The following is a 13435-nucleotide window of genomic DNA, read 5'->3' on the forward strand; positions in this document are numbered from 1 at the left end:
AGTCAAACTATGAAAAACTAATACCCTTTAAAAGGTAAAAACAGCTTACCGCACGAGCGTGACGCTGCGTGCTGAATCTGCGATCCTCGGTAGCGGATGCAGGGGCCTCGGCGCCCTTGAAAAGCACCTTCCAGGCATCTTCGTATGTCGTGTCGAAGAGCCTGCTTAGAGTTCGGTGTCGTGCCGGGTCGAACTCCCACAGGTTGAAAGCCCGTTGTTGACACGGGAGGATCCGGCGGATGAGCATAACCTGGACTACGTTGACAAATTTGAGCTTCCTGTCCACAGGGTTTGGACGCATGTTTGGAGTCCGGTCAGCTCTCCTTTTTTACCCCATGACAGGCCCGTCTCTTTCCAGGAGGCGAGTCGCGTAGGGGATCTGGATCGGAACTCGGGGGCCGCGACCCATTCAGGGTCGCGCGGCTCGGTGATGTAAAAGCACCCCGACTGCCACCCCTTTAGTGACTCCACGAAGGAGCCCTCAAACCATAGGACGTTGGGCATCTTGCCCACCATGGTGCCTCCGCACTCCACTTGGGTGCCGCGCACCACCTTCGGCTTGACATTGAAAGTCTTGAGCCATAGGCCGAAATGGGGGCAGATGCGTAAGAAAGCCTCGCACACGACGATAAATGCCGAGATGTTGAGGACAAAGTTCGGGGCCAGATAGTGGAAATCCAAACCATAGTAGAACATGAGCCCCCGGACAAATGGGTGGAGAGGGAAGCCCAGCCCGCGGAGGAAATGGGGGAGGAACACCACCATCTCATGGGGCCTAGGCGTGGGAATGAGCTGCCCCTCTTCGGGAAGCCGGTGTGCAATGTCGTTAGACAAGTATCCGGCCTTCCTCAGTCTTTTGATGTGTCCCTCCGTGATGGAGGAGACCATCCACTTACCTCCCGCTCCGGACATGGCTGGAGAAGGTTGAGGTGGGGTGTGCGGACTTGGGTGCTGGAGCTCGAGTGCGCGGAAATGGATAGGCAGAGGAGGAAGAAGGCGTGGATGAAAAGGCGGATCCTTATCCCCTTATATAGGCGGACGCGACTATGCGCCCCCACCAGCCTGGTAAAACTCGCTTATCTCCCAAGAGCTATAGTCAATGGCGCGGTTGGGTTACCCACGCCCGTATTGATGAGAATCCCGGAATAAGGGGACACGATCTCTGCTTTAACAAGACGTGCCAAGGAAACCGCCTCGCTAAACGCGTTGAGGTAGAACAATAAAATGATTCAAATAAAGACTTGGCCGTGGTGTGATGTCACGCTACGGAATACGTCAGCAGATTAGGTTTGTGTAAATATTATTCTCTCTATGGAAATATGTGGAACCTTATTTTGAAGAGCCGGACACTACCTTTGTGTTCAAAATCTTCTATGAAGTACTTGGAGGAGGAACCCGCCTTGCAATACCGAAGACAATCTGTGCGCCAAACTCGTCGTCATTGAAGCCTGGTTCAGGGGCTACTGAGGGAGTCCTAGATTAGGGGGTGTCCAGATAGCCGGACTATATCTTCAGCCAGACTCCTGGACTATGAAGATACAAGAATGAAGACTTCGTCCCGTGTCCGCAAGGGACTTTCCTTGGCGTGGAAGGAAAGCTTGGCGATACGGATATGTAGATCTCCTACCATTGTAACCGACTCTGTGTAACCCTAGCCCTCTCCGGTGTCTATATAAACCGGAGGCTTTTAGTCCGTAGGACGAACAACAATCATACCATAGGCTAGCTTCTAGGGTTTAGCCTCTCTGATCTCATGGTAGATCTACTCTTGTACTACCCATATCATCAATATCAATCAAGCAGGACGTAGGGTTTTACCTCCATCAAGAGGGCCCGAATCTGGGTAAAACATCGTGTCCCCTGCCTCCTGTTACCATCCGGCCTAGACACATAGTTCGGGACCCCCTACCCGAGATCCGCCGGTTTTGACACCGACAGGAGGAAAAAGTAAAGGGCAGCCTCCATAGACCTGGAGGAAGGGGTGTCCAAGAGGGGGAAGATAACCCTCTCAGACAGTTTGGATTCGGATGTCAAACACATCCCCAAGAGGTGCTCCAGGGCGAAGCCCCTGGCCACATCGTAAATATCCAAGGACACTTCTACAAATATTCGGTCTTTTATATTTTCAATATAACATGTTATGATGTGTATATTTCAGTCCTGCCTACGACCTCCCCCATCCATCACTATCTAAGGGGAGCTCTCTGCCGCCTGAGATGGCAGAGAGTGAGACGCCCTCGCGAGCTTCTCCTCCCACCACCGCGGATGACACCGAGGTGTTGTCCCGAATGGCATCTCCGGGCCACGAAGAGGTGAGGGAGGCCGCCCATACGGCGCCTGAGGGTTAGGCCTCGGCTACCGAGAACATGGGGGTGCAACCCCCATGGAGACCGATGACAGGGGCCCTGACCAGTCCAGCCCCCAGCCGAACACTATTCCGGAGACCCATATGGCTCCGGAATCGAGCGAGCAACCCCCTTCGAAGGAGAGGGGAGCGTCGACTCCGACGGCGACCTCCACTAATCCGGAGGCGCCGAATACTCTGGTGGAGGCACTACGACGTGCTGCCATCGTGGAGGAGCACTGCACCCTGATGGGTGGGGTGGCTGAGAAGGTTCACTCCGCGAAGAGCGGGCTGAACGAAGCCTTCACCAACCAGCTAACGGGCTTCGAGGTATACGACGTAATACTCTTAGACGCTTTTCATATGAAGGAAATATGCCTGTATATAGATAGTAGCCCCTGAGACTCTGTTAAGGCCGAACGAAGGATCCAATAGTAATCGCAGGAGGTGATGTACTTGTCTATTGGATAACAGGCATCCCTGTTGGCGGCGACTGCCCAAGCCGCTGAAGTTTCCGAACTCAATCGGAAGCTGAAGATGGCTGGTGATGAGATCGGCCGCATTAACAAGCGGTTCGATGAGGCGCAAGGTATGTGTGTACGTTTAAAAGAGTTTAATCATATATCTGAAGTAATATGCAAATTCAGAGTGTAACTCATGTACTACTATGATTATGGGTGCAGGTAGCGTGGCCGAGGTCGAGGCCCTTAAGAGCGCCCTAGCCCCAGCCAAGGAGGAGGCGAAAACGAGCAAAGCAGCCGCTGATAAAGCGGTTGCGAATTTAAAGACCGAACAGGTCGCCCACCGCCAGCACGAACAGAGGGTGGCCGAAGTGGAGCAGGAGCTAAAAGACGCCATCAGCAAATGCGAGACTTTGGAGGAGAAGACTTCGGCCCAAGCGGCCGAACTCACCAAAGTCCTCCATGAGGACAAGGAGGCACAGACCGAGTCCTGGAGTGCTCGTGAAGAGATCCGGCAGGCCGAACAGATAGCGGCTGGTAAGCCCTTTCTTTTGCAGAGTATATTTGGTGGTCAAAGATATGCCTTGCTCACTCGACTATGGAGTTCTCCATACGCCTTTGCGGATCTTCTGAAGAGTGCTGCAGACGCCACGCAGTTATTCCGGGCCTAGCAGGGGAACACAATGGAGAAGCTCTTATGGTCATAGTTCCTGCCACCGGAGCGTCCGGCTCTATTGAACAACCAGATGATGCAACTGGTGGAGCTGCATAGGATGTTCGCCTTGGCCATGAAGGACGTCATAGTACAGCTTTGGCCAACCGAACCCATTCCTAGCAGCTACTTCAGCCTGGTGAACCGACTCGCCGACGCCCTGCCCCGAGTTGAAGCTATAAAGCATTCGCATGCATAGAGGGTGCGCGGATGGCCTTTGCCCGTGTGAAGATGCACTGGGCGAAGATGAAGGCCACCATCGCGGCAGCCGAGGGCCCACCCGAAGGCAAGGACAACCGCAAGCCGGAGCGGTATTTTGACGATGTCCTAGAGGGTGCCCGCATAGTAGAGGGCTAATGCTCAAAGGAGATCATGTTTGAGTGTATCTAATATATTTATCCAGACTTTGTGTTATGAACCAGGGCCTGCAATATATGTATGCTTTTATCTGAAATTACTTTCCTCCTGTGCGGCCATTTTTTTAATTCTAAGAGTTTGCCTGTCGTCGGCTTCAGCCTCCTCGCAGATGCTACGGGGGTGTTAGGAATAGTGCACGATCACACTTGACCCAACGTCTTGGTCCGTAAAGGAGGTGTCTGCGCAGCGAACCAGGCAATTGGACTATGCGGCTTCATCACTTTCACTTAGCCATAGGAGTTTGAGGTGAGACTAAGTACTACCCCCTGGTGCATATGTGGCTATCCGAACTGGGATGCCTTAGGCGCGTGACTGGACGAAAGCCAGTCCTTTGTATAATACGGAAAAAATCGCAAGAGATTTATAGCAAGTCGCTGAATCGCCGACCATCTCTCACCATATCATGACAGTCAGTTTTTGGCTTTCTCTACTGAGTTGTTTGACCGGACGAACCAGAAACACAATCGCAGTAGTTCTTCCTTTACTACCCTAGCCGAACAATCGGAACGTAAGGTAGTAACCACAGGAGCCGGGCAACCCAACTATTGACCAAAGACATGATTCAGAGCTGATGCATATAATGCAATATTCGGGACGCCGTAGTATACTCTAGAAGTGTTCGGACTTTTTTGGAAATATGTGTGGCCGAATAGAGCCCCTGGCATTTAAGCTGTACCAAAGTATATATGGCAATCTGACACAAAGAAGGAATACAGACTTAATGAAAGAAACCAATGCCGAATAGGGGTTGGTGAAAAACGATTTCCATTATAATCTGATTGATACATCAAAACGTGCTATTACAAATAATGCCGTAAAGATCAAGGATATTTTACAGGCCGAGAGTTTGTACACTAGGGGAAGCTGTATACAAGGCCGAAAAAAGAAAAGGTATTATTGAAGATTCCCTTGACGCCCTACCGCATGTCTGCGCCGCTATCGCCTTGGTGTCGAATCCTTTGAGAGGAGAAATTGATGATCGTATGTATAGAAGGGGCCTGTGAAGGAGCCCTTGTGCAACCGTCAGGTGATGAGGTTCTAACGAACCTATAATAGGAGGGAAAAGGGAGAAAAAGGAAGGGGTTGAGGTCAAAATAGGGTTAAACCACACTATAGACCTTGCCCATATTGTGCCACTGTCGTTGCCCAGGGTATTAAGTGCGTAGTTATGCACACGCGGTACAATACCGCAATTAGATGGGGTGATCAACAGACGCGGAGCTGCTAGTCCAGCTCTGGATGCACCGAGCTGTCGTTCTGCAGAGTATACCAGACTCGTTTAACAGTGTTCGGGGGCTTGATGGCCGATGAAATGTTCGGCTTGATGAGGCTGCTTTGTACCTCGGCTACGAGGGCCGCAGTATGCTCCTCATTACGGAGGGAGCGCTCCATATTTCCATTGACTATTATGACACCGCACGAACCGGGTATCTTGAGCTTTAAGTAAGCATAGTGCAGGACTGCGTTGAAGCGTATGAAGGCGGTCTGTCCAAGCAGTGCGTGATAACCACTGCGAAAGGGGACAATGTCGAAGATCAAGTCCTCGCTTTGTAAGTTATCCGGTGAACCGAAGACCACTTCCAATGTTAATGAACCCGTGCAACGGGCCTCTACGCCGGGTATCACTCCTTTAAAGGTGGTGTTACTAGGCTCGATTCTTGACGGGTCAATACCGATTTTACGAATAGTTTCTTGATAAATCAAGTTAAGATTGTTGCCGCCATCCAAGAGGACTCGAGTGAGATGGAATCCATCGATGATTGGATCGAGGACCAGACCAGGGTTGCCGAAACTCCTTGACGGATACTGGTCGGGTGGTCCTTATGATCGAAGGTGATTGGACAAGCCAACCAAGGATTGAATTTTGTGGCGACTGGCCCTGCGGTGTAGAAGTCCCTTAGTGTGCGCTTGTGCTCCCTCTTGGGGATATGAGTGACGTATATCATATTCGTTGTTTTTACCTCAGGGGGAAATTTCTTCTGCCCCCCTCTGTTCGGTGGGTGGGGCTCATCATCGTCCTCGCTTGGCGACCCTTTCCCCTTATGTTTGGTATTTAACTTACCGGCCTGTTTGAAGACCCAACAGTTTATGTTGGAATGATTTGCAGGCTTGTCGGGGGTACCATGAATCTGGCAAGGCTGATCGAGCATTTTGTCTAAATTGAATGGTCTGTCCCTGTTTCCTTTGAATGGCTTCTTCCATTGATCGGGTTTAGAGCCGCTGAATCCGGTGTTGACCATTGTTTCTTCGGTTTCTTCATTGTTGTTCTGACGCTTGTGCTTGTTACGTCGCGGCCGTACGTTGCCTTCCCTGACTTCGGAGGTGCCGGAGTCGCTGGTACTATTGCTTCTACGAGCTAACCAGTTGTCTTCTCCCGCGAAAAAGTGGGTCATGAGTGCGGTAAGAGCCGCCATAGACTTTGGCTTTTCTTGGCCGAGGTGTCAGGCAAGCCATTCATCGCAGACGCTATGTTTAAAGGCCGCTAGGGCTTCAGTGTCCAGACAGTCAACGATTTGGTTCTTTTTAATTAAGAACCGAGTCTACAGTTTTTGGGCTGACTCTCTGGGTTGCTGGACTATGTGACTACGGTCATTAGCGTTTGGTGGCCGGACATAAGTACCTTGGAAGTTGTCTCAGAATGCACCTAGAGCAGACGCTACGGCAGTGATACCGCCGCAGTGCCTACTGGTACCTTGCCGCTCGGAGCGAGGCTTGACGGCGGCGTTCCTCCCCTAGCACGAGGTCCATTCCCCACGTGGCGTTCTGGCGTGCCTCATCAAATGCCAAGACCCGCGCGGAACGATGCCTGACCTCATGTGAGAGAACCGCTTCAGCTCCGTAGACTAGGAATAATGGAATTTCACCGATCGGCTTGGTCACAGTGATGTGGACGGACCACGGCATGGACTGGAACTCATCGAGCCAGCCCCTGCGGCAGGACTCGAGCTTCTTCTTGAAGGTTCTTGTCTTGAGGCCCCTCAGGACCTCCACATTGGCGCGCTCACCTTGGCCGTTTCTCCTCGGGTGTGCTACTGAGGCGTAGCATATCTACATTCCAAGGTTAGTAAAATATGTTTTGAAGAGATTGCTAGTGAACTGCCAGCTATTGTCGGTGATGATGCGATTAGGGACTCCGAACCGGCTCACGAGGCCCTTGATAAACTTGACTGCCGAGCCGGTCGGGATGGTGCGAACTGCTTCCACATCCGCCCATTTAGTAAACTTGTCGATGGCGAGGTAGAGGTAGCGGTACCCCCGGGCGCTCGAGGGAATGGACCCAAGATGTCCAGCCCCCGGACCGCAAATGGCCACGAGAGCGGGATGGTCTGGAGGCCCTGAGCAGGCTGGTGGATTTGTTTGGCATGGAACTAGCAGGCTTCACAGGATCTCACCAGCTCGGCTCCGTCGCTGAGGGTCGTGGGCCAGTAGAATCCGTCGCGGAACGCCTTGCCCACGAAGGTGCGTGATGACAAGTGATGTCCGCGGTCCTTGCTATGTATGTCAGCTAACAGCTCGCACCCCTGCTCCCTGGAGATACACCGTAAGGAAATCGTTCAGTCATTTTCGGTATAGCTCATCGTCCCGAATGCAGTAGGTTGTGGCCTGTCGAGCCATGTGCTTGGCATCTTCCTCCTTCTCCGGCAGGGTTCCTTGAAGTAGGTACGCCTTGAATTCTTCGATCCGGCATCCCTCCTAATGCTCGAGTGCCAGAAGCAGACGTGCTCCTGAAGCCAGGTGAAAGTGCAACTATCCCAGGGTGGTTTTGGTAAATACTAACAACATACACTGGTGTGTGTCGGTCCTAAACAAACGGTTTTTAACCCCTTTCTGCGACGACATTTGGAACCGTCACCAAGTGGGTGTGGGTGATAGGGGGGTCCTTCCCACGCGACCCAGAAATCGTCGGAGATATGCCCTCCTGACACTCAGGCTCGGTAAAATGAGAGCGTGTGCGATCGGCGAGGGCTCAAATATGGAAACACGTACGTTAGAGCTAAAAAATACAATTATACGGCAAAATTGTTTCCAGTCATAAGTACATCTCACACAGCTAGTCCCCGCTAAACATTTTTGTTCGTATGTACATCCCACATAGTCGCTCCAAGGAAAACATTTTCATTCACAGGTACATCACACACAATTTTTCACGTTAAATCGTTTGCGTTATTGAATGTATTACACACGGTGCGTAGAAGAAATTGTGTGGCAAAGGTTGTCCATCACACACACTTTTTATGTGGTAAATATTTGCGCAAGGTGGCCTAACGCAAACAGTTTTCAAGAGAAAGTTGTGTGTGATTGTTCATTGATCCAACATGGTTTATTCCTTGAAACTGTGTGCGTTGCCTGAGGTCATCACCCACGGTATTTTTTCAACAACCGTTTGGAATAGCAAAACCTAATTAGCAGGCTAATTCGCCATTAGGAAGCTAATTATCTGATTATTCATAATCCATTTATTAATCTAATTAACATTTCATATTAGCACACAATATATTTCATTTCCATATTAAGGAAGCAGAATTTCATAATTGAAATACATCAGAGTACAACATGATATAGCTTCAACACTCAGCTACCCCATTACACAACTGCACCAGCAGCAAGTTCCACATGCAACATGTAGAACCTTTTGAAATTAGCACCATACATGATATATAGACAAATGCATCTCATCTGGAAAACTGCTGAAGCGGAAGGCGAATATTGAGCCGTCATTCATGTTGAAGGTCTTTGCAAATTTAGGCAAGTGCTTGTGGATGATTGACCGTCCGTCCTTTGTCCTCTTCAGGAACACTTCAATATTGGACCGTGGGTGTTGTATGAATACCTTCCTCGCCTCCTGACCATAGAGGTGGTTTGAGAGGTAATCATCAGTGAACTGCTCTAGAAAGGCCTAAAAAGAAGGATGTGCATAAATATCTTCTCTATATTGGAAATGGGGCAAAGGAATGAAAAAAGGCAAGGTATAATAGTTAGTACCATCTTGTAGTGAACTAATGTCTTCTTCATTGTGCAGAAAAAGATCTTGTTGTTTTTTGTCGCTAATTTCTTTATCCTAACAATCTTTCTGAGTTTCTTGATTTGATTGATATTCATGGACAACTCATTTCCCCAGATGCAAAAAGGGTCGAACAGTGGGTCAAAACCTCTGACAGCAGGACTTACATGTGCAAGACCAAATTGTTAAAAACCAAAATATTAGAATGGTTCCTGAAATTGCACAATAATGTGCTATTAGAGAATGGACCATGCATGTGTTAACCTCGATTGTAAACCTCACTGCTTTCCATTGTTTCCCTGCAACACATATAAGGTAGTTGGTCATCAGGTTAAGTAAGGGTTTGCATGCTATCAGTAAAATATGTTGATGAAAAATAAGCACATTGCAGATTCATCAGATTAATTCAAGCCACACGGAAAACCCATTTACCCAAACCAAGCATGATTAAGAACTAGGAAATATAGCACTTGTATATGTAGCCAAATTTGATGTATTCCTCACATGCACAACAATACAAAATTCTACCCATGACAATTGGACATTGCTTTGCAGGATTGAACCAAGCAGTTAACTAAATACCACAACAAATGAACCAAACATTAACTGAGCACCACATTGCACAATATAACATACTCCTAATAGAAGATCAGACAGTTAACCAAACAGTTAACTACAGCCAATTGTAGCAATTGTATTTGTTTCTCATGTATTTACTGCATCCAAATTCAATTTATTCCTCACATGGTATACAATCACAGAATGCACCCACAACTATTGAACATCGCATTGCAGAATTGAACCAAACAGTTAACTAAACACCACTACACAAATGAACCAAACGTTAACTGAGCACCACATTGCGAAATGTATAACCAAACCAAGCATTCTTGACAACTTGGAAATATAGCAGTTGTATTCGTTTCTCATGTATTTTGTAAAGATAAATTCGATTTATTTCTCACATGGAAGACAATACAAAATTGCAGCCTGAAGAATTGAACATCACATTTGCAGAATTGAACCAAACAATTAACTGAAGATGACAACTCATTAACAAAATAGTTAATAAGTGAGCACCACACTGCACGACATATAGAACATATACACTAGAGCACCAGATTGCATGGTAAAATTAGATAGCACAATTCAATAGAATTTGTGAAGGAAAGCCAAGAGCAGCACACGCAACGGGTAACCGAGCATGCTTAACCGGCGTAGCTAGCAAATGGCAAAGTGCTCCTCCAAGATCTGGGGGTCGACACGAATGGCAGCCATCGTGACCTCATCTGCGCGTGCGGCCACGATTTACTTCTCCGCTGCCAAATGCTCCATGAGATCCTAACTATACTGCGTGCACCATGGCTTAGGGAGGCGCTTATTTGGTGGTGGGGTCGGTGATTTGGGTGGAAGGTGGCACGCTCGTGCCGGCGGTCGGGGCATGTGGGATGTGGAAGGAGGAGGATGGGGGTCGGGTGTGTATTACCTGTCTGGATACACGAGGCCGAGGAACGTGAAGGAGGGTCGCAGACGAGGAGGCGGCGCTGCAAGCAAGGAGTGACGGTTTCAACTTGGAAAGGAAGGAGGAAAGAGGGGAAATGTGGCTTTTGGTAAGGAGGAGGGGGCGGGGAGGTAGATATTTCCGCGGAAGCCGAAAATTTCGAATCGCTTCAGCCGAAAAACTGGCACGCAAAGTGTCATCAGACACGGTCCCTTATTCAGAACTGTGTACGATATGTGGACATCACAAACGATTCAGATAGCTTCACCCGTGTGTGATGAGTTTGAACAAAAGTTTTGGTTCAAATTTCCATGGTTAAAGTGGTCATCCACGTCATTGCATAATTTGTTACACAAAGGAGACTACAGCACACCTGCACTTCTTAATCGATCAATTTCAGCAATTAAACAGAGTTCAGCGCTCTTAATTAAACAAAACAAACAGTACTACTACGGCTGGTGCTCGTCGATCTCCGCTGCCGTCTCCATGTCCAGCTCACGCCCGACGGTCTCCTAGGGAAGGGGCTCCGTGGCATCCATCACACCATACTTGGCAAGCATCTCGCCATCCGTGTTCGCCGTCTCTTTGGAAATGGCCGCCATGAGCTGGGCGTGGGCGGACGCGATCTGGGCTTGGACGAGCTCCGTCGTCGCAAGGTATGCGGCGGAGGAACGGACGCTGCTTGAAACCTCTCGGCGATTGCTAGCCCTTTGGCCGTGGGTTGCCGACTGTTGTCAAAGAAGCTTCGTCGGATTTTTGCGTTGACCGCCAAGAGCTGGGCGTGGGCGGCGTTGACATGGTCATGGGCGGCCTCCATTAGGGCTAAGGCCGCCACTTCGGAAACGACAGCTGTTGTGCCGCTCTGGCCAGTTGCTATCCCCGAGACAGATGTAGCTGCCGCCACCTAAGAAGCAACAGCGGACGTTTGGGCTGCCTTTACCGCCCGGTCACAGATTGCGGTCGCGCTCATGCACCTTGTAAGCACGCGGATGGCGGCTACGGCCGCGCTCTCACCGGAGTGGGCTACCGAAGTTGCCCTCACGACGCGGGTCCACGTGCCCATCTTTCCCCGGCGATGATTGAATAGTGAAATGATATTTGGGGAGCGAGCTAGTGTGCTTGAGACGCTGGCTATGGACTGTAGCCGACGCACCTTCTCGCGTAAGCCATAAGCATACTATACACCGACGGTGCTCCAGGATATTTTGTGCTGCATATCACATATGGTTGCTGATAATAAACTTTGTGCGATCTACTTGATTTTTCATCTTGATTTGAATTACATAATGGGGTCATGGCAGCAATGGACGTTGTTTGAATTGCTAAACCTTTTATCTGGAGTGAACATGAAACTATATGTGTGTCGTAAAAGAATTGGAATTATTCAGGGTTCGTTTGAACATTTTATACATTAAATTGGTTTTCTAGCCATTTCAGGTGCATAATCAAATTTGAACTACATGCACATGCTCCAGTGCATATAAATTGGTTGAAAAATCAAATCTGTGTCCCTGGGTGCATGCTTAGGTCCCATGCAAGAAATGAGAATGAATTTCAAACACCAGGGCATCGTTGATTGCCGGCGAAACATTGAGATGCCTGGTTTTTAAATTCTAGTAAATCCAAAACCCGTCTCAAATTCATGAAAATTGGCATGCTATCATGGAGCAGCATCACCATGCCGTGGTAAAAATTTTGTCCCATTTGGGGCAGGTTTGGGTATATGCTTCTCACAAACCGGAGCTTCTCACAAAAAGCATGATGGTTTTTGGTAGGGAACTTCCCACCTTTGGGGACGAAATGATATCCATTGCCTCTTATTGCTTTCAAATTTTTTCTCGTGTCAACATAGAACAACAGGATTGTTGTGTGAATTTTTGTGATTTTTTGGGGATCATTTGGACTTTTTTATGCATTAACTGAGTTTTCAATGCATTTATGTGCATAACTAAAATTTGAACTACATGCACATGCTCCAGTGCATATAAATTGGTTGAAAAATCAAATCTGTGTCCTTGGGTGCATGCTTAGGTCCCATGCAAGAAATGGGAATGAATTTCAAAAACCAGGGCACCGTTGACTGCCGGCAAAACATTGAGATGCTTGGTTTTTAAATTCTAGTAAATCCAAAACCCGTCTGAAATTCATGAAACTTGGCATGCTATCATGGAGCGGCATCAACATGCCGTGGTAAAAATTCTGTCCCATTAGGGGCAGGTTTGGGTATATGCTTCTCAAAACCAGAGCTTCTCACAACAAGCATGACGGTTTTCGGTAGGGAACGTCCTACCTTTGGGGACGAAACGATATCCATTGCCTTTTATTGCTTTCAAATTTTTTCTCGTGTCAACATAGAACAACAGGAGTGTTGTGTGATTTTTTGTGATTTTTCGGGGTTCGTTAGAACATTTTTATGCATTAACTGAGTTTTCAATGCATTTATGTGCATAATTCAAATTTGAACTACATGCACATGCTCTAATGCATATAAATTGGTTGAAAAAACAAATTTATGTCCTTGGGTGCATGCTTAGGTCCCATGCAAGAAATGGGAATGGATTTCAAACACCAGGGCACCGTTGATTGCCGGCAAAACATTGAGATGCATGGTTTTTAAATTCTAGTAAACCCATAACCCGTATGAAATTCATGAAACTTGGCATGCTATCATGGAGCGGCATCAACATGTCATGATAAAAAAATTGTCGCATTTGGGGCAGGTTTGGGTATATGCTTCTCACAAATCGGAGCTTCTCACAACAAGCATGATGGTTTTCGGTAGGGAACGTCCCACCTTTGGGGACGAAACGATATCCATTGCCTCTTATTGCTTTCAAATTTTTTCTCGTGTCAACATAGAACAACAGGAGTGTTGTGTGATTTTTTGTGATTTTTCGGGGTTCGTTTGGACATTTTTATGCATTAACTGAGTTTTGAATGCATTTATGTGCATAATTCAAATTTGAACTACATGCACATGCTCAAGTGCATATAAATT

Source organism: Triticum dicoccoides, chromosome 7A (genome assembly GCF_002162155.2).
Source record: "Triticum dicoccoides isolate Atlit2015 ecotype Zavitan chromosome 7A, WEW_v2.0, whole genome shotgun sequence".
In the NCBI taxonomy this organism is placed as follows: domain Eukaryota; kingdom Viridiplantae; phylum Streptophyta; class Magnoliopsida; order Poales; family Poaceae; genus Triticum; species Triticum dicoccoides.